General features: G+C 33.5%; 1 non-coding gene across 1 annotated transcript; it reads right to left on the bottom strand.

Moving 5' to 3' along the window:
• Nucleotides 1-4,519: 4,519 nt before the first annotated feature.
• Nucleotides 4,520-4,626, bottom strand: LOC125726815 (U6 spliceosomal RNA). The gene has a single exon (XR_007388421.1). It is a non-coding gene; the product is annotated as a U6 spliceosomal RNA (small nuclear RNA).
• Nucleotides 4,627-21,865: the final 17,239 nt, after the last annotated feature.

Here is a 21,865-nt window from a genome sequence, read left to right as displayed (position 1 = left end):
AGATTTACCAACAGATGAAAGAATATATAGGTGTGGAAGCGGTATGAGCTTTCCTCATGTCGGTGGCAAAGCAATGCCTATGCCCTGGCCCTATATTCTGCCAGAACATAAATATGAAGACAGCTGACGTGCTGCGAAATATTTCTCTCAAATGTAACTTAACAATTAGGTGTCAAAAATTTTCTGCCTCAGAATGACTTTGTCAAATGAAAAATGAAACAAGGTGAAAGTACAAGAGGATGTGTCCATTTTAAAATGCAGATGAGACTCAATTTCAAGCATGTTCATTGGAGAGAAAAATTTACAATTCTTGGGTAATCTTTTCAGGATGAAATTTTTTTGATTCAAGGACAAAATTCCACGCTTCCCTTAAAGTCAATTTTAAGAATTTTCATTAGATAAAATTTTACAACTCTCCGGTTAGGGTTAGGGCTAGGATTAGGGTTAGGGTTTTTACAATTCTCCAGTAATCTTTTCTGGACCTAATTATTTTGATTCAAGGATTAAATCCTCGCTTCCTTTAGCATTTAAGTGTCAAAAAAAATTCTGCATGATATTTTAGTCAACTGAATGATGAAAGAGGGTCAAAGTCCAAGTGGGAGTTTCCAATTTAAAATGCAGATTAGAGTACATTTCAAGCATTGTCATTGGAGAAAAAAATCACACTTCTCTGGTAATCTTTCCTGGATCAAAAGTTTTTGATTCAAGGAATAAAATACAGACTTTCTGTAGCATGTACTTGTCAAAAATGATCTGTCTCAGAATATCTTCATGAAGTGAACGATGGAAAAAGGTCAAAGTCCAAGTGGGAGTTTCCAATTTAAAATGCAGATTAGAGTCAATTTCAAGCATTTTCATTAGATAAAATTTTACAACTCTCAGGTTAGGGTTAGGGTTAGGATTAGGGTTAGGGTTTTTACAATTCTCCAGTAATCTTTTCTGGACCTAATTCTTTTGATTCAAGGATTAAATCCTCGCTTCCTTTAGCATTTAAGTGTCAAAAGAAATTCTGCATGATATTTTAGTCAACTGAATGATGAAAGAGGGTCAAAGTCAAAGTGGGAGTTTCCAATTTAATATGCAGATAAGAGTCAATTTCAAGCATTGTCATTGGAGAAAAAAAATCACACTTCTCTGCTAATCTTTCCTGGATCAAAAGTTTTTGATTCAAGGAATAAATTACAGACTTTCTTTAGAATGTACTTGTCAAAAATGATCTGTCTCAGAATATCTTCATGAACTGAACGATGGAAAAAGGTCAAAGTCCAAGTGGGAGTTTCCAATTTAAAATGCAGATTAGAGTCAATTTCAAGCATTGTCATTGGAGAAAAAAAATCACACTTCTCTGGTAATCTTTCCTGGATCAAAAGTTTTTGATTCAAGAACTAAATTACACACTTTCTTTAGCATGTACTTGTCAAAAATGATCTGTCTCAGAATATCTTCATGAACTGAACGATGGAAAAAGGTCAAAGTTCAAGTGTGAGTTTCCAATTTAAAATGCAGATTAGAGTCAATTTTAAGAATTTTCATTAGATAAAATTTTACAACTCTCCGGTTAGGGTTAGGGCTAGGATTAGGGTTAGGGTTTTTACAATTCTCCAGTAATCTTTTCTGGACCTAATTCTATTGATTCAAGGATTAAATCCTCGCTTCCTTTAGCATTTAAGTGTCAAAAAAAATTCTGCATGATATTTTAGTCAACTGAATGATGAAAGAGGGTCAAAGTCCAAGTGGGAGTTTCCAATTTAAAATGCAGATTAGAGTAAATTTCAAGCATTGTTTTTGGAGAAAAAAAAAATCACCCTTCACTGGTAATCTTTCCTGGATCAAAAGTTTTTGATTCAAGAACTAAATTACACACTTTCTTTAGCATGTACTTGTCAAAAATGATCTGTCTCAGAATATCTTCATGAACTGAATTATGAAAGAGGATCAAAGTCCAAGTGGGAGTTTCCAATTTAAAATGCAGATTAGAGTCCATTTCAAGCATTGTCATTGGAGAAAAAAATCACACTTCTCTGGTAATCTTTCCTGGATCAAAAGTTTTTGATTCAAGGAATAAATGACAGACTTTCTGTAGCATGTACTTGTCAAAAATGATCTGTCTCAGAATATCTTCATTAACTGAACGATGGAAAAAGGTCAAAGTCCAAGTGGGAGTTTCCAATTTAAAATGCAGATTAGAGTCAATTTTAAGAATTTTCATTAGATAAAATTTTACAACTCTCCAGTTAGGGTTAGGGCTAGGATTAGGGTTAGGGTTTTTACAATTCTCCAGTAATCTTTTCTGGACCTAATTATTTTGATTCACGGATTCAATTCCTCGCTTCCTTTAGTATTTAAGTGTCAAAAAAAATTCTGCATGACATTTTAGTCAACTGAATGATGAAAGAGGGTCAAAGTCAAAGTGGGAGTTTCCAATTTAAAATGCAGATTAGAGTCAATTTCAAGCATTTTCATTAGATAAAATTTTACAACTCTCAGGTTAGGGTTAGGGTTAGGATTAGGGTTAGGGTTTTTACAATTCTCCAGTAATCTTTTCTGGACCTAATTCTTTTGATTCAAGGATTAAATCCTCGCTTCCTTTAGCATTTAAGTGTCAAAAGAAATTCTGCATGATATTTTAGTCAACTGAATGATGAAAGAGGGTCAAAGTCCAAGTGGGAGTTTCCAATTTAAAATGCAGATTAGAGTCAATTTCAAGCATTGTCATTGGAGAAAAAAAATCACACTTCTCTGCTAATCTTTCCTGGATCAAAAGTTTTTGATTCAAGGAATAAATTACAGACTTTCTTTAGCATGTACTTGTCAAAAATGATCTGTCTCAGAATATCTTCATGAACTGAACGATGGAAAAAGGTCAAAGTCCAAGTGGGAGTTTCCAATTTAAAATGCAGATTAGAGTCAATTTTAAGAATTTTCATTAGATAAAATTTTACAACTCTCCGGTTAGGGTTAGGGCTAGGATTAGGGTTAGGGTTAGGGTTTTTACAATTCTCCAGTAATCGTTTCTGGACCTAATTCTTTTGATTCAAGGATTCAATTCCTCGCTTCCTTTAGTATTTAAGTGTCAAAAAAAATTCTGCATGACATTTTAGTCAACTGAATGATGAAAGAGGGTCAAAGTCAAAGTGGGAGTTTCTAATTTAAAATGCAGATTAGAGTCAATTTCAAGCATTTTCATTAGATAAAATTTTACAACTCTCAGGTTAGGGTTAGGGTTAGGATTAGGGTTAGGGTTTTTACAATTCTCCAGTAATCTTTTCTGGACCTAATTCTTTTGATTCAAGGATTAAATCCTCGCTTCCTTTAGCATTTAAGTGTCAAAAAAAATTCTGCATGATATTTTAGTCAACTGAATGATGAAAGAGGGTCAAAGTCCAAGTGGGAGTTTCCAATTTAAAATGCAGATTAGAGTCAATTTCAAGCATTGTCATTGGAGAAAAAAAATCACACTTCTCTGCTAATCTTTCCTGGATCAAAAGTTTTTGATTCAAGGAATAAATTACAGACTTTCCTTAGCATGTACTTGTCAAAAATGATCTGTCTCAGAATATCTTCATGAACTGAACGATGGAAAAAGGTCAAAGTCCAAGTGGGAGTTTCCAATTTAAAATGCAGGTTAGAGTCAATTTTAAGAATTTTCATTAGATAAAATTTTACAACTCTCCGGTTAGGGTTAGGGCTAGGATTAGGGTTAGGGTTTTTACAATTCTTCAGTAATCTTTTCTGGACCTAATTCTTTTGATTCAAGGATTAAATCCTCGCTTCCTTTAGCATTTAAGTGTCAAAAAAAATTCTGCATGATATTTTAGTCAACTAAATTATGAAATAGGGTCAAAGTCCAAGTGGGAGTTTCCATTCTAAAATGCAGAGTTGAGTTAATTTCAAGCATTTTTCATTGGAGACTCAATTCTACATGTCCCCGGTCATCTGTTCTGTATCAGATACTTTAGATTCAAAGACCTAAATACAGAACTGTGGTACAAATAACATTTGAGTCAGCATAGCCATCTGATATTTTCCTCATCTTCACATATAACCATAAGATGCTTGTACCAGGCTCAGTCTTTTCCAGTGAAAGAATTTCATGCTGCTTTATATTTTTCTGATTATTCCAATCATCTATACTGAACAGGTTTCCTCCTAACGTCCATTCCTTGAGAAGTATTGCAATAGTTTCATTTAGGAATATTCCACATGGTGTCCAATACCTCAATAACGTTTTGCACAACCAATTGCACTGTTGCACTTCACACTTAGCCTGTCTTACCTCCTATCATCACTTCTATTTCTTCTATTGCACTGTCTTGTGTCACACTGTTTTTGCACACTTGCTCTTTATGTAGTCCTGTGTCGATGTAGTGTTATACATAGTACCATGGTCCTGGAGGAATGCTGTCTCATTCCACTGTGTATTGTATCACTGTATATGGTCAAAATGACAATAAAAGCCACTTGACTAGACTCTATCATTGCATGCAGTTTGATTAAGTTAGGAACCAGGGAAACCAAGCAAAATATGGAACGCTTCACGAATTTGCGTGTCATCCTTGCGCAGGGGCCATGCTAATCTTCTCTGTATCGTTCCAATTTTAGTATATGTGTTGCCATAGCAAGCACAGATTTACCAACATATGAAAGAATATATAGGTGTGGAAGCGGTATGAGCTTTCCTCATGTCGGTGGCAAAGCAATGCCTATGCCCTGGCCCTATATTCTGCCAGAACATAAATATGAAGACAGCTGACGTGCTGCGAAATATTTCTCTCAAATGTACCTTAACAATTAGGTGTCAAAAATTTTCTGCCTCAGAATGACTTTGTCAAATGAAAAATGAAACAAGGTGAAAGTACAAGAGGATGTGTCCATTTTAAGATGCAGATGAGACTCAATTTCAAGCATGTTCATTGGAGAGAAAAATTTACAATTCTTGGGTAATCTTTTCAGGATGAAATTTTTTTGATTCAAGGACAAAATTCCACGCTTCCCTTAAAGTCAATTTTAAGAATTTTCATTAGATAAAATTTTACAACTCTCCGGTTAGGGTTAGGGCTAGGATTAGCGTTAGGGTTTTTACAATTCTATAGTAATCTTTTCTGGACCTAATTCTTTTGATTCAAGGATTCAATTCCTCGCTTTCTTTAGCATTTAAGTGTCAAAAAAATTTCTGCATGATATTTTAGTCAACTGTATGATGAAAGAGGGTCAAAGTCAAAGTGGGAGTTTCCAATTTAAAATGCAGATTAGAGTCAATTTCAAGCATTTTTATTAGATAAAATTTTACAACTCTCAGGTTAGGGTTAGGGTTAGGATTAGGGTTAGGGTTTTTACAATTCTCCAGTAATCTTTTCTGGACCTAATTCTTTTGATTCAAGGATTAAATCCTCGCTTCCTTTAGCATTTAAGTGTCAAAAAAAATTCTGCATGATATTTTAGTGAACTGAATGATGAAAGAGGGTCAAAGTCCAAGTGGGAGTTTCCAATTTAAAATGCAGATTAGAGTCAATTTCAAGCATTGTCATTGGAGAAAAAAACCACACTTCTCTGTTAATCTTTCCTGGATCAAAAGTTTTTGATTCAAGAAATAAATTACAGACTTTCTTTAGTATGTACTTGTCAAAAATTATCTGTCTCAGAATATCTTTATGAACTGAACGATGAAAAAAGATCAAATTCCAAGTGGGAGTTTCCAATTTAAAATGCAGATTAGAGTCAATTTTAAGAATTTTCATTAGATAAAATTTTACAACTCTCCGGTTAGGGTTAGGGTTAGGATTAGGGTTAGGGTTTTTACAATTCTCCAGTAATCTTTTCTGGACCTAATTCTTTTGATTCAAGGATTAAATTCTTCGCTTCCTTTAGCATTTAAGTGTCAAAAAAAATTCTGCATGATATTTTAGTCAACTGAATGATGAAAGAGGGTCAAAGTCCAAGTGGGAGTTTCCAATTTAAAATGCAGATTAGAGTCAATTTCAAGCATTGTCATTGGAGAAAAAAATCACACTTCTCTGGTAATCTTTCCTGGATCAAAAGTTTTTTATTCAAGAACTAAATTACACACTTTCTTTAGCATGTACTTGTGAAAAATGATCTGTCTCAGAATATCTTCATGAACTGAACGATGAAAAAAGGTCAAAGTCCAAGTGGGAGTTTCCAATTTAAAATGCAGATTAAAGTCAATTTTAAGAATTTTCATTAAATAAAATTTTACAACTCTCCAGATAGGGTTAGGGCTAGGATTAGGGTTAGGGTTTTTACAATTCTCCAGTAATCTTTTCTGGACCTAATTCTTTTGATTCAAGGATTAAATTCCTCACTTCCTTTAGCATTTAAGTCTCAAAATAATATTCTGCATGATATTTTAGTCAACTGAATGATGAAAGAGGGTCAAAGTCCAAGTCGGAGTTTCCAATTTAAAATGCAGATTAGAGTCAATTTCAAGCATTGTAATTGGAGAAAAAAAATCACACTTCTCTGGTAATATTTCCTGGATCAAAAGTTTTTGATTCAAGGAATAAATTACAGACATTCTTTAGCATGTACTTGTCAAAAATGATCAGTCTCAGAATATCTTCATGAACTGAACGATGGAAAAAGGTCAAAGTCCTAGTGGGAGTTTCCAATTTAAAATGCAGATTAGAGTCAATTTCAAGCATTTTCATTAGATAAAATTTTACAACGCTCCGGTTAGGGTTAGGGCTAGGATTAGGGTTAGGGTTTTTACAATTCTCCAGTAATCTTTTCTGGACCTAATTCTTTTGATTCAAGGATTAAATTCCTCGCTCCTTTAGCATTTAAGTGTCAAAAAAAAATTCTGCATGATATTTTAGTCAACTGAATGATGAAAGAGGATCAAAGTCAAAGTGAGAGTTTCCAATTTAAAATGCAGATTACAGTCAATTTCAAGCATTTTCATTAGATAACATTTTACAACTCTCCGGTTAGGGTTAGGATTAGGGTTAGGGTTTTTACAATTCTCCAGTAATCTTTTCTGGACCTAATTCTTTTGATTCAAGGATTAAATCCTCGCTTCCTTTAGCATTTAAGTGTCAAAAAAAATTCTGCATGATATTTTAGTGAACTGAATGATGAAAGAGGGTCAAAGTCCAAGTGGGAGTTTCCAATTTAAAATGCAGATTAGAGTAAATTTCAAGCATTGTTTTTGGAGAAAAAAAAATCACCCTTCACTGGTAATCTTTCCTGGATCAAAAGTTTTTGATTCAAGAACTAAATTACACACTTTCTTTAGCATGTACTTGTCAAAAATGATCTGTCTCAGAATATCTTCATGAACTGAATTATGAAAGAGGATCAAAGTCCAAGTGGGAGTTTCCAATTTAAAATGCAGATTAGAGTCCATTTCAAGCATTGTCATTGGAGAAAAAAATCACACTTCTCTGGTAATCTTTCCTGGATCAAAAGTTTTTGATTCAAGGAATAAATGACAGACTTTCTGTAGCATGTACTTGTCAAAAATGATCAATTTTAAGAATTTTCATTAGATAAAATTTTACAATTCTCCGGTTAAGGTTAGGGCTAGGATTAGGGTTAGGGTTTTTACAATTCTCCAGTAATCTTTTCTGGACCTAATTCTTTTGATTCAAGGATTCAATTCCTTGCTTCCTTTAGCATTTAAGTGTCAAAAAAAATTCTGCATGATATTTTAGTTAACTGAATGATGAAAATGCAGATTAGAGTCAATTTTAAGAATTTTCATTAGATAAAATTTTACAACTCTCCGGTTAGGGTTAGGGCTAGGATTAGGGTTAGGGTTTTTACAATTCTCCAGTAATCTTTTCTGGACCTAATTCTATTGATTCAAGGATTAAATCCTCGCTTCCTTTAGCATTTAAGTGTCAAAAAAAATTCTGCATGATATTTTAGTCAACTGAATGATGAAATAGGGTCAAAGTCCAAGTGGGAGTTTCCAATATAATATGCAGATTAGAGTCCATTTCAAGCATTGTCATTGGAGAAAAAAATCACACTTCTCTGGTAATCTTTCCTGGATCAAAAGTTTTTGATTCAAGGAATAAATTACAGACTTTCTGTAGCATGTACTTGTCAAAAATGATCTGTCTCAGAATATCTTCATGAACTGAACGATGGAAAAAGGTCAAAGTCCAAGTGGGAGTTTCCAATTTAAAATGCAGATTAGAGTCAATTTTAAGAATTTTCATTAGATAAAATTTTACAACTCTCCGGTTAGGGTTAGGGCTAGGATTAGGGTTAGGGTTTTTACAATTCTCCAGTAATCTTTTCTGGACCTAATTCTTTTGATTCAAGGATTCAATTCCTCGCTTCCTTTAGCATTTAAGTGTCAAAAAAAATTCTGCATGATATTTTAGTCAACTGAATGATGAAAGAGGGTCAAAGTCAAAGTGGGAGTTTCCAATTTAAAATGCAGATTAGAGTCAATTTCAAGCATTTTCATTAGATAAAATTTTACAACTCTCAGGTTAGGGTTAGGGTTAGGATTAGGGTTAGGGTTTTTACAATTCTCCAGTAATCTTTTCTGGACCTAATTCTTTTGATTCAAGGATTAAATCCTCGCTTCCTTTAGCATTTAAGTGTCAAAAAAAATTCTGCATGATATTTTAGTCAACTGAATGATGAAAGACGGTCAAAGTCCAAGTGGGAGTTTCCAATTTAAAATGCAGATTAGAGTCAATTTCAAGCATTTTCATTTGATAAAATTTTACAACTCTCAGGTTAGGGTTAGGGTTAGGATTAGGGTTAGGGTTTTTACAATTCTCCAGTAATATTTTCTGGACCTAATTCTTTTGATTCAAGGATGAAATCCTCGCTTCCTTTAGCATTTAAGTGTCAAAAAAAATTCTGCATGATATTTCAGTCAACTGAATGATGAAAGACGGTCAAAGTCCAAGTGGGAGTTTCCAATTTAAAATTCAGATTAGAGCCAATTTCAAGCATTTTCATTTGATAAAATTTTACAACTCTCAGGTTAGGGTTAGGGTTAGGATTAGGGTTAGGGTTTTTACAATTCTCCAGTAATCTTTTCTGGACCTAATTCTTTTGATTCAAGGATTAAATCCACGCTTCCTTTAGCATTTAAGTGTCAAAAAAAAATCTGCATGATATTTTAGTCAACTGAATGATGAAAGAGGGTCAAAGTCAAAGTGGGAGTTTCTAATTTAAAATGCAGATTAGAGTCAATTTCAAGCATTGTCATTGGAGAAAAAAAATCACACTTCTCTGGTAATCTTTCCTGGATCAAAAGTTTTTGATTCAAGGAATAAATTACAGACTTTCTTTAGCATGTACTTGTCAAAAATGATCTGTCTCAGAATATCTTCATGAACTGAACGATGAAAAAAGGTCAAAGTCCAAGTGGGAGTTTCCAATTTAAAATGCAGATTAGAGTCAATTTCAAGCATTGTCATTGGAGAAAAAAAATCACACTTCTCTGGTAATCTTTCCTGGATCAAAAGTTTTTGATTCAAGAACTAAATTACACACTTTCTTTAGCATGTACTTGTCAAAAATGATCTGTCTCAGAATATCTTCATGAACTGAACGATGGAAAAAGGTCAAAGTCCAAGTGTGAGTTTCCAATTTAAAATGCAGATTAGAGTCAATTTTAAGAATTTTCATTAGATAAAATTTTACAACTCTCCGGTTAGGGTTAGGGCTAGGATTAGGGTTAGGGTTTTTACAATTCTCCAGTAATCTTTTCTGGACCTAATTCTATTGATTCAAGGATTAAATCCTCGCTTCCTTTAGCATTTAAGTGTCAAAAAATATTCTGCATGATATTTTAGTCAACTGAATGATGAAAGAGGGTCAAAGTCCAAGTGGGAGTTTCCAATTTAAAATGCAGATTAGAGTAAATTTCAAGCATTGTTTTTGGAGAAAAAAAAATCACCCTTCACTGGTAATCTTTCCTGGATCAAAAGTTTTTGATTCAAGAACTAAATTACACACTTTCTTTAGCATGTACTTGTCAAAAATGATCTGTCTCAGAATATCTTCATGAACTGAAAGATGAAAGAGGATCAAAGTCCAAGTGGGAGTTTCCAATTTAAAATGCAGATTACAGTCAATTTCCAGCATTTTCATTAGATAAAATTTTACAACTCTCCGGTTAGGGTTAGGGCTAGGATTAGGGTTAGGGTTTTTACAATTCTCCAGTAATCTTTTCTGGACCTAATTCTTTTGATTCAAGGATTCAATTCCTCGCTTCCTTTAGCATTTAAGTGTCAAAAATAATTCTGCATGATATTTTAGTCAACTGAATGATGAAAGAGGGTCAAAGTCCAAGTGGGAGTTTCCAATTTAAAATGCAGATTAGAGTCCATTTCAAGCATTGTCATTGGAGAAAAAAATCACACTTCTCTGGTAATCTTTCCTGGATCAAAAGTTTTTGATTCAAGGAATAAATGACAGACTTTCTATAGCATGTACTTGTCAAAAATGATCTGTCTCAGAATAACTTCATTAACTGAACGATGGAAAAAGGTCAAAGTCCAAGTGGGAGTTTCCAATTTAAAATGCAGATTAGAGTCAATTTTAAGAATTTTCATTAGATAAAATTTTACAACTCTCCAGTTAGGGTTAGGGCTAGGATTAGGGTTAGGGTTTTTACAATTCTCCAGTAATCTTTTCTGGACCTAATTCTATTGATTCAAGGATTAAATCCTCGCTTCCTTTAGCATTTAAGTGTCAAAAAAAATTCTGCATGATATTTTAGTCAACTGAATGATAAAAGAGGGTCGAAGTCCAAGTGGGAGTTTCCAATTTAATATGCAGATTAGAGTCCATTTCAAGCATTGTCATTGGAGAAAAAAATCACACTTCTCTGGTAATCTTTCCTGGATCAAAAGTTTTTGATTCAAGGAATAAATTACAGACTTTCTGTAGCATGTACTTGTCAAAAATGATCTGTCTCAGAATATCTTCATGAACTGAACGATGGAAAAAGGTCAAAGTCCAAGTGGGAGTTTCCAATTTAAATGCAGATTAGAGTCAATTTTAAGAATTTTCATTAGATAAAATTTTACAACTCTCCGGTTAGGGTTAGGGCTAGGATTAGGGTTAGGGTTTTTACAATTCTCCAGTAATCTTTTCTGGACCTAATTATTTTGATTCAAGGATTCAATTCCTCGCTTCCTTTAGTATTTAAGTGTCAAAAAAAATTCTGCATGACATTTTAGTCAACTGAATGATGAAAGAGGGTCAAAGTCAAAGTGGGAGTTTCCAATTTAAAATGCAGATTAGAGTCAATTTCAAGCATTTTCATTAGATAATATTTTACAACTCTCAGGTTAGGGTTAGGGTTAGGATTAGGGTTAGGGTTTTTACAATTCTCCAGTAATCTTTTCTGGACCTAATTCTTTTGATTCAAGGATTAAATCCTCGCTTCCTTTAGCATTTAAGTGTCAAAAAAAATTCTGCATGATATTTTAGTCAACTGAATGATGAAAGAGGGTCAAAGTCAAAGTGGGAGTTTCCAATTTAAAATGCAGATTAGAGTCAATTTCAAGCATTGTCATTGGAGAAAAAAAATCACACTTCTCTGCTAATCTTTCCTGGATCAAAAGTTTTTGATTCAAGGAATAAATTACAGACTTTCTTTTGCATGTACTTGACAAAAATGATCTGTCTCAGAATATCTTCATGAACTGAACGATGGAAAAAGGTCAAAGTCCAAGTGGGAGTTTCCAATTTAAAATGCAGATTAGAGTCAATTTTAAGAATTTTCATTAGATAAAATATTACAACTTTCCGGTTAGGGTTAGGGCTAGGATTAGGGTTAGGGTTTTTACAATTCTCCAGTAATCTTTTCAGGACCTAATTCTTTTGATTCAAGGATTAAATTCCTCGCTTCCTTTAGCATTTAAGTGTCAAAAAAAATTCTGCATGATATTTTAGTCAACTGAATGATGAAAGAGGGTCAAAGTCAAAGTGGGAGTTTCCAATTTAAAATGCAGATTAGAGTCAATTTTAAGAATTTTCATTAGATAAAATTTTACAACTCTCCGGTTAGGGTTAGGGCTAGGATTAGGGTTAGGGTTTTTACAATTCTCCAGTAATCTTTTCTGGACCTAATTCTATTGATTCAAGGATTAAATCCTCGCTTCCTTTAGCATTTAAGTGTCAAAAAAAATTCTGCATGATATTTTAGTCAACTGAATGATGAAATAGGGTCAAAGTCCAAGTGGGAGTTTCCAATATAATATGCAGATTAGAGTCCATTTCAAGCATTGTCATTGGAGAAAGAAATCACACTTCTCTGGTAATCTTTCCTGGATCAAAAGTTTTTGTTTCAAGGAATAAATTACAGACTTTCTGTAGCATGTACTTGTCAAAAATGATCTGTCTCAGAATATCTTCATGAACTGAACGATGGAAAAAGGTCAAAGTCCAAGTGGGAGTTTCCAATTTAAAATGCAGATTAGAGTCAATTTTAAGAATTTTCATTAGATAAAATTTTACAACTCTCCGGTTAGGGTTAGGGCTAGGATTAGGGTTAGGGTTTTTACAATTCTCCAGTAATCTTTTCTGGACCTAATTCTTTTGATTCAAGGATTAAATCCTCGCTTCCTTTAGCATTTAAGTGTCAAAAGAAATTCTGCATGATATTTTAGTCAACTGAATGATGAAAGAGGGTCAAAGTCCAAGTGGGAGTTTCCAATTTAAAATGCAGATTAGAGTCAATTTCAAGCATTGTCATTGGAGAAAAAAAATCACACTTCTCTGCTAATCTTTCCTGGATCAAAAGTTTTTGATTCAAGGAATAAATTACAGACTTTCTTTAGCATGTACTTGTCAAAAATGATCTGTCTCAGAATATCTTCATGAACTGAACGATGGAAAAAGGTCAAAGTCCAAGTGGGAGTTTCCAATTTAAAATGCAGATTAGAGTCAATTTTAAGAATTTTCATTAGATAAAATTTTACAACTCTCCGGTTAGGGTTAGGGCTAGGATTAGGGTTAGGGTTTTTACAATTCTCCAGTAATCTTTTCAGGACCTAATTCTTTTGATTCAAGGATTAAATTCCTCGCTTCCTTTAGCATTTAAGTGTCAAAAAAAATTCTGCATGATATTTTAGTCAACTGAATGATGAAAGAGGGTCAAAGTCCAAGTGGGAGTTTCCAATTTAAAATGCAGATTAGAGTCAATTTTAAGAATTTTCATTAGATAAAATTTTACAACTCTCCGGTTAGGGTTAGGGCTAGGATTAGGGTTAGGGTTTTTACAATTCTCCAGTAATCTTTTCTGGACCTAATTCTATTGATTCAAGGATTAAATCCTCGCTTCCTTTAGCATTTAAGTGTCAAAAAAAATTCTGCATGATATTTTAGTCAACTGAATGATGAAATAGGGTCAAAGTCCAAGTGGGAGTTTCCAATATAATATGCAGATTAGAGTCCATTTCAAGCATTGTCATTGGAGAAAAAAATCACACTTCTCTGGTAATCTTTCCTGGATTAAAAGTTTTTGATTCAAGGAATAAATTACAGACTTTCTGTAGCATGTACTTGTCAAAAATGATCTGTCTCAGAATATCTTCATGAACTGAACGATGGAAAAAGGTCAAAGTCCAAGTGGGAGTTTCCAATTTAAAATGCAGATTAGAGTCAATTTTAAGAATTTTCATTAGATAAAATTTTACAACTCTCCGGTTAGGGTTAGGGCTAGGATTAGGGTTAGGGTTTTTACAATTCTCCAGTAATCTTTTCTGGACCTAATTATTTTGATTCAAGGATTCAATTCCTCGCTTCCTTTAGTATTTAAGTGTCAAAAAAAATTCTGCATGACATTTTAGTCAACTGAATGATGAAAGAGGGTCAAAGTCAAAGTGGGAGTTTCCAATTTAAAATGCAGATTAGAGTCAATTTCAAGCATTTTCATTAGATAAAATTTTACAACTCTCAGGTTAGGGTTAGGATTAGGGTTAGGGTTTTTACAATTCTCCAGTAATCTTTTCTGGACCTAATTCTTTTGATTCAAGGATTAAATCCTCGCTTCCTTTAGCATTTAAGTGTCAAAAGAAATTCTGCATGATATTTTAGTCAACTGAATGATGAAAGAGGGTCAAAGTCCAAGTGGGAGTTTCCAATTTAAAATGCAGATTAGAGTCAATTTCAAGCATTGTCATTGGAGAAAAAAAATCACACTTCTCTGCTAATCTTTCCTGGATCAAAAGTTTTTGATTCAAGGAATAAAATACAGACTTTCTGTAGCATGTACTTGTCAAAAATGATCTGTCTCAGAATATCTTCATGAACTGAAAGATGAAAGAGGATCAAAGTCAAAGTGGGAGTTTCCAATTTAAAATGCAGATTACAGTCAATTTCCAGCATTTTCATTAGATAAAATTTTACAACTCTCCGGTTAGGGTTAGGGCTAGGATTAGGGTTAGGGTTTTTACAATTCTCCAGTAATCTTTTCTGGACCTAATTCTTTTGATTCAAGGATTCAATTCCTCGCTTCCTTTAGCATTTAAGTGTCAAAAATAATTCTGCATGATATTTTAGTCAACTGAATGATGAAAGAGGGTCAAAGTCCAAGTGGGAGTTTCCAATTTAAAATGCAGATTAGAGTCCATTTCAAGCATTGTCATTGGAGAAAAAAATCACACTTCTCTGGTAATCTTTCCTGGATCAAAAGTTTTTGATTCAAGGAATAAATGACAGACTTTCTATAGCATGTACTTGTCAAAAATGATCTGTCTCAGAATAACTTCATTAACTGAACGATGGAAAAAGGTCAAAGTCCAAGTGGGAGTTTCCAATTTAAAATGCAGATTAGAGTCAATTTTAAGAATTTTCATTAGATAAAATTTTACAACTCTCCGGTTAGGGTTAGGGCTAGGATTAGGGTTAGTGTTTTTACAATTCTCCAGTAATCTTTTCTGGACCTAATTATTTTGATTCAAGGATTCAATTCCTCGCTTCCTTTAGTATTTAAGTGTCAAAAAAAATTCTGCATGACATTTTAGTCAACTGAATGATGAAAGAGGGTCAAAGTCAAAGTGGGAGTTTCCAATTTAAAATGCAGATTAGAGTCAATTTCAAGCATTTTCATTAGATAATATTTTACAACTCTCAGGTTAGGGTTAGGGTTAGGATTAGGGTTAGGGTTTTTACAATTCTCCAGTAATCTTTTCTGGACCTAATTCTTTTGATTCAAGGATTAAATCCTCGCTTCCTTTAGCATTTAAGTGTCAAAAGAAATTCTGCATGATATTTTAGTCAACTGAATGATGAAAGAGGGTCAAAGTCCAAGTGGGAGTTTCCAATTTAAAATGCAGATTAGAGTCAATTTCAAGCATTGTCATTGTAGAAAAAAAATCACACTTCTCTGCTAATCTTTCCTGGATCAAAAGTTTTTGATTCAAGGAATAAATTACAGACTTTCTTTAGCATGTACTTGACAAAAATGATCTGTCTCAGAATATCTTCATGAACTGAACGATGGAAAAAGGTCAAAGTCCAAGTGGGAGTTTCCAATTTAAAATGCAGATTAGAGTCAATTTTAAGAATTTTCATTAGATAAAATATTACAACTTTCCGGTTAGGGTTAGGGCTAGGATTAGGGTTAGGGTTTTTACAATTCTCCAGTAATCTTTTCAGGACCTAATTCTTTTGATTCAAGGATTAAATTCCTCGCTTCCTTTAGCATTTAAGTGTCAAAAAAAATTCTGCATGATATTTTAGTCAACTGAATGATGAAAGAGGGTCAAAGTCAAAGTGGGAGTTTCCAATTTAAAATGCAGATTAGAGTCAATTTTAAGAATTTTCATTAGATAAAATTTTACAACTCTCCGGTTAGGGTTAGGGCTAGGATTAGGGTTAGGGTTTTTACAATTCTCCAGTAATCTTTTCTGGACCTAATTCTATTGATTCAAGGATTAAATCCTCGCTTCCTTTAGCATTTAAGTGTCAAAAAAAATTCTGCATGATATTTTAGTCAACTGAATGATGAAATAGGGTCAAAGTCCAAGTGGGAGTTTCCAATATAATATGCAGATTAGAGTCCATTTCAAGCATTGTCATTGGAGAAAGAAATCACACTTCTCTGGTAATCTTTCCTGGATCAAAAGTTTTTGTTTCAAGGAATAAATTACAGACTTTCTGTAGCATGTACTTGTCAAAAATGATCTGTCTCAGAATATCTTCATGAACTGAACGATGGAAAAAGGTCAAAGTCCAAGTGGGAGTTTCCAATTTAAAATGCAGATTAGAGTCAATTTTAAGAATTTTCATTAGATAAAATTTTACAACTCTCCGGTTAGGGTTAGGGCTAGGATTAGGGTTAGGGTTTTTACAATTCTCCAGTAATCTTTTCAGGACCTAATTCTTTTGATTCAAGGATTAAATTCCTCGCTTCCTTTAGCATTTAAGTGTCAAAAAAAATTCTGCATGATATTTTAGTCAACTGAATGATGAAAGAGGGTCAAAGTCCAAGTGGGAGTTTCCAATTTAAAATGCAGATTAGAGTCAATTTTAAGAATTTTCATTAGATAAAATTTTACAACTCTCCGGTTAGGGTTAGGGCTAGGATTAGGGTTAGGGTTTTTACAATTCTCCAGTAATCTTTTCTGGACCTAATTCTATTGATTCAAGGATTAAATCCTCGCTTCCTTTAGCATTTAAGTGTCAAAAAAAATTCTGCATGATATTTTAGTCAACTGAATGATGAAATAGGGTCAAAGTCCAAGTGGGAGTTTCCAATATAATATGCAGATTAGAGTCCATTTCAAGCATTGTCATTGGAGAAAAAAATCACACTTCTCTGGTAATCTTTCCTGGATCAAAAGTTTTTGATTCAAGGAATAAATTACAGACTTTCTGTAGCATGTACTTGTCAAAAATGATCTGTCTCAGAATATCTTCATGAACTGAACGATGGAAAAAGGTCAAAGTCCAAGTGGGAGTTTCCAATTTAAAATGCAGATTAGAGTCAATTTTAAGAATTTTCATTAGATAAAATTTTACAACTCTCCGGTTAGGGTTAGGGCTAGGATTAGGGTTAGGGTTTTTACAATTCTCCAGTAATCTTTTCTGGACCTAATTATTTTGATTCAAGGATTCAATTCCTCGCTTCCTTTAGTATTTAAGTGTCAAAAAAAATTCTGCATGACATTTTAGTCAACTGAATGATGAAAGAGGGTCAAAGTCAAAGTGGGAGTTTCCAATTTAAAATGCAGATTAGAGTCAATTTCAAGCATTTTCATTAGATAAAATTTTACAACTCTCAGGTTAGGGTTAGGATTAGGGTTAGGGTTTTTACAATTCTCCAGTAATCTTTTCTGGACCTAATTCTTTTGATTCAAGGATTAAATCCTCGCTTCCTTTAGCATTTAAGTGTCAAAAGAAATTCTGCATGATATTTTAGTCAACTGAATGATGAAAGAGGGTCAAAGTCCAAGTGGGAGTTTCCAATTTAAAATGCAGATTAGAGTCAATTTCAAGCATTGTCATTGGAGAAAAAAAATCACACTTCTCTGCTAATCTTTCCTGGATCAAAAGTTTTTGATTCAAGGAATAAAATACAGACTTTCTGTAGCATGTACTTGTCAAAAATGATCTGTCTCAGAATATCTTCATGAACTGAACGATGGAAAAAGGTCAAAGTCCAAGTGGGAGTTTCCAATTTAAAATGCAGATTAGAGTCAATTTTAAGAATTTTCATTAGATAAAATTTTACAACTCTCCGGTTAGGGTTAGGGCTAGGATTAGGGTTAGGGTTTTTACAATTCTCCAGTAATCTTTTCTGGACCTAATTATTTTGATTCAAGGATTCAATTCCTCGCTTCCTTTAGTATTTAAGTGTCAAAAAAAATTCTGCATGACATTTTAGTCAACTGAATGATGAAAGAGGGTCAAAGTCAAAGTGGGAGTTTCCAATTTAAAATGCAGATTAGAGTCAATTTCAAGCATTTTCATTAGATAAAATTTTACAACTCTCAGGTTAGGGTTAGGATTAGGGTTAGGGTTTTTACAATTCTCCAGTAATCTTTTCTGGACCTAATTCTTTTGATTCAAGGATTAAATCCTCGCTTCCTTTAGCATTTAAGTGTCAAAAGAAATTCTGCATGATATTTTAGTCAACTGAATGATGAAAGAGGGTCAAAGTCCAAGTGGGAGTTTCCAATTTAAAATGCAGATTAGAGTCAATTTCAAGCATTGTCATTGGAGAAAAAAAATCACACTTCTCTGCTAATCTTTCCTGGATCAAAAGTTTTTGATTCAAGGAATAAAATACAGACTTTCTGTAGCATGTACTTGTCAAAAATGATCTGTCTCAGAATATCTTCATGAACTGAACGATGGAAAAAGGTCAAAGTCCAAGTGGGAGTTTCCAATTTAAAATGCAGATTAGAGTCAATTTTAAGAATTTTCATTAGATAAAATTTTACAACTCTCCGGTTAGGGTTAGGGCTAGGATTAGGGTTAGGGTTTTTACAATTCTCCAGTAATCTTTTCTGGACCTAATTCTTTTGATTCAAGGATTCAATTCCTCGCTTCCTTTAGTATTTAAGTGTCAAAAAAAATTCTGCATGACATTTTAGTCAACTGAATGATGAAAGAGGGTCAAAGTCAAAGTGGGAGTTTCCAATTTAAAATGCAGATTAGAGTCAATTTCAAGCATTTTCATTAGATAAAATTTTACAACTCTCAGGTTAGGGTTAGGATTAGGGTTAGGGTTTTTACAATTCTCCAGTAATCTTTTCTGGACCTAATTCTTTTGATTCAAGGATTAAATCCTCGCTTCCTTTAGCATTTAAGTGTCAAAAGAAATTCTGCATGATATTTTAGTCAACTGAATGATGAAAGAGGGTCAAAGTCCAAGTGGGAGTTTCCAATTTAAAATGCAGATTAGAGTCAATTTCAAGCATTGTCATTGGAGAAAAAAAATCACACTTCTCTGCTAATCTTTCCTGGATCAAAAGTTTTTGATTCAAGGAATAAAATACAGACTTTCTGTAGCATGTACTTGTCAAAAATGATCTGTCTCAGAATATCTTCATGAACTGAACGATGGAAAAAGGTCAAAGTCCAAGTGGGAGTTTCCAATTTAAAATGCAGATTAGAGTCAATTTTAAGAATTTTCATTAGATAAAATTTTACAACTCTCCGGTTAGGGTTAGGGCTAGGATTAGGGTTAGGGTTTTTACAATTCTCCAGTAATCTTTTCTGGACCTAATTCTTTTGATTCAAGGATTCAATTCCTCGCTTCCTTTAGCATTTAAGTGTCAAAAAAAATTCTGCATGATATTTTAGTCAACTGAATGATGAAAGAGGGTCAAAGTCAAAGTGGGAGTTTCCAATTTAAAATGCAGATTAGAGTCAATTTCAAGCATTTTCATTTGATAAAATTTTACAACTCTCAGGTTAGGGTTAGGGTTAGGATTAGGGTTAGGGTTTTTACAATTCTCCAGTAATCTTTTCTGGACCTAATTCTTTTGATTCAAGGATTAAATCCTCGCTTCCTTTAGCATTTAAGTGTCAAAAGAAATTCTGCATGATATTTTAGTCAACTGAATGATGAAAGAGGGTCAAAGTCCAAGTGGGAGTTTCCAATTTAAAATGCAGATTAGAGTACATTTCAAGCATTGTCATTGGAGAAAAAAAATCACACTTCTCTGGTAATCTTTCCTGGATCAAAAGTTTTTGATTCAAGGAATAAATTACAGACTTTATTTAGCATGTACTTGTCAAAAATGATCTGTCTCAGAATATCTTCATGAACTGAACGATGGAAAAAGGTCAAAGTCCAAGTGGGAGTTTCCAATTTAAAATGCAGATTAGAGTCAATTTTAAGAATTTTCATTAGATAAAATTTTACAACTCTCCGGTTAGGGTTAGGGCTAGGATTAGGGTTAGGGTTTTTACAATTCTCCAGTAATCTTTTCTGGACCTGATTCTTTTGATTCAAGGATTCAATTCCTCGCTTCCTTTAGCATTTAAGTGACAAAAAAAATTCTGCATGATATTTTAGTCAACTGAATGATGAAAGAGGGTCAAAGTCAAAGTGGGAGTTTCCAATTTTAAATGCAGATTAGAGTCCATTTCAAGCATTGTCATTGGAGAAAAAAATCACACTTCTCTGGTAATCTTTCCTGGATCAAAAGTTTTTGATTCAAGGAATAAATTACAGACTTTCTGTAGCATGTACTTGTCAAAAATGAACTGTCTCAGAATATCTTCATGAACTGAACGATGGAAAAAGGTCAAAGTCCAAGTGGGAGTTTCCAATTTAAAATGCAGATTAGAGTCAATTTTAAGAATTTTCATTAGATAAAATTTTACAACTCTCCAGTTAGGTTTAGGGCTAGGATTAGGGTTAGGGTTTTTACAATTCTCCAGTAATCTTTTCTGGACCTAATTCTATTGATTCAAGGATTAAATCCTCGCTTCCTTTAGCATTTAAGTGTCAAAAAAAATTCTGCATGATATTTTAGTCAACTGAATGATGAAAGAGGGTCAAAGTCCAAGTGGGAGTTTCCAATTTAATATGCAGATTAGAGTCCATTTCAAGCATTGTCATTGGAGAAAAAAATCACACTTCTCTGGTAATCTTTCCTGGATCAAAAGTTTTTGATTCAAGGAATAAATTACAGACTTTCCTTAGCATGTACTTGTCAAAAATGATCTGTCTCAGAATATATTCATGAACTGAACGATGGAAAAAGGTCAAAGTCCAAGTGGGAGTTTCCAATTTAAAATGCAGATTAGAGTCAATTTTAAGAATTTTCATTAGATAAAATTTTACAACTCTCCGGTTAGGGTTAGGGCTAGGATTAGGGTTAGGGTTAGGGTTTTTACAATTCTCCAGTAATCGTTTCTGGACCTAATTCTTTTGATTCAAGGATTCAATTCCTCGCTTCCTTTAGTATTAAAGTGTCAAAAAAAATTCTGCATGACATTTTAGTCAACTGAATGATGAAAGAGGGTCAAAGTCAAAGTGGGAGTTTCCAATTTAAAATGCAGATTAGAGTCAATTTCAAGCATTTTCATTAGATAAAATTTTACAACTCTCAGGTTAGGGTTAGGGTTAGGATTAGGGTTAGGGTTTTTACAATTCTCCAGTAATCTTTTCTGGACCTAATTCTTTTGATTCAAGGATTAAATCCTCGCTTCCTTTAGCATTTAAGTGTCAAAAAAAATTCTGCATGATATTTTAGTCAACTGAATGATGAAAGAGGGTCAAAGTCCAAGTGGGAGTTTCCATTCTAAAATGCAGAGTTGAGTTAATTTCAAGCATTTTTCATTGGAGACTCAATTCTACATGTCCCCGGTCATCTGTTCTGTATCAGATACTTTAGATTCAAAGACCTAAATACAGAACTGTGGTACAAATAACATTTGAGTCAGCATAGCCATCTGATATTTTCCTCATCTTCACATATAACCATAAGATGCTTGTACCAGGCTCAGTCTTTTCCAGTGAAAGAATGTCATGCTGCTTTATATTTTTCTGATTATTCCAATCATCTATACTGAACAGGTTTCCTCCTAACGTCCATTCCTTGAGAAGTATTGCAATAGTTTCATTTAGGAATATTCCACATGGTGTCCAATACCTCAATAACGTTTTGCACAACCAGTTGCACTGTTGCACTTCACACTTAGCCTGTCTTACCTCCTATTATCACTTCTATTTCTTCTATTGCACTGTCTTGTGTCACACTGTTTTTGCACACTTGCTCTTTATGTAGTCCTGTGTCGATGTAGTGTTATACATAGTACCATGGTCCTGGAGGAATGCTGTCTCATTTCACTGTGTATTGTATCACTGTATATGGTCAAAATGACAATAAAAGCCACTTGACTAGACTCTATCATTGCATGCAGTTTGATTAAGTTAGGAACCAGGGAAACCAAG

Source organism: Brienomyrus brachyistius, unplaced genomic scaffold (assembly GCF_023856365.1).
Source record: "Brienomyrus brachyistius isolate T26 unplaced genomic scaffold, BBRACH_0.4 scaffold77, whole genome shotgun sequence".
Lineage (NCBI taxonomy): Eukaryota > Metazoa > Chordata > Actinopteri > Osteoglossiformes > Mormyridae > Brienomyrus > Brienomyrus brachyistius.
This window is presented reverse-complemented; position numbering and strand designations above follow the sequence as displayed.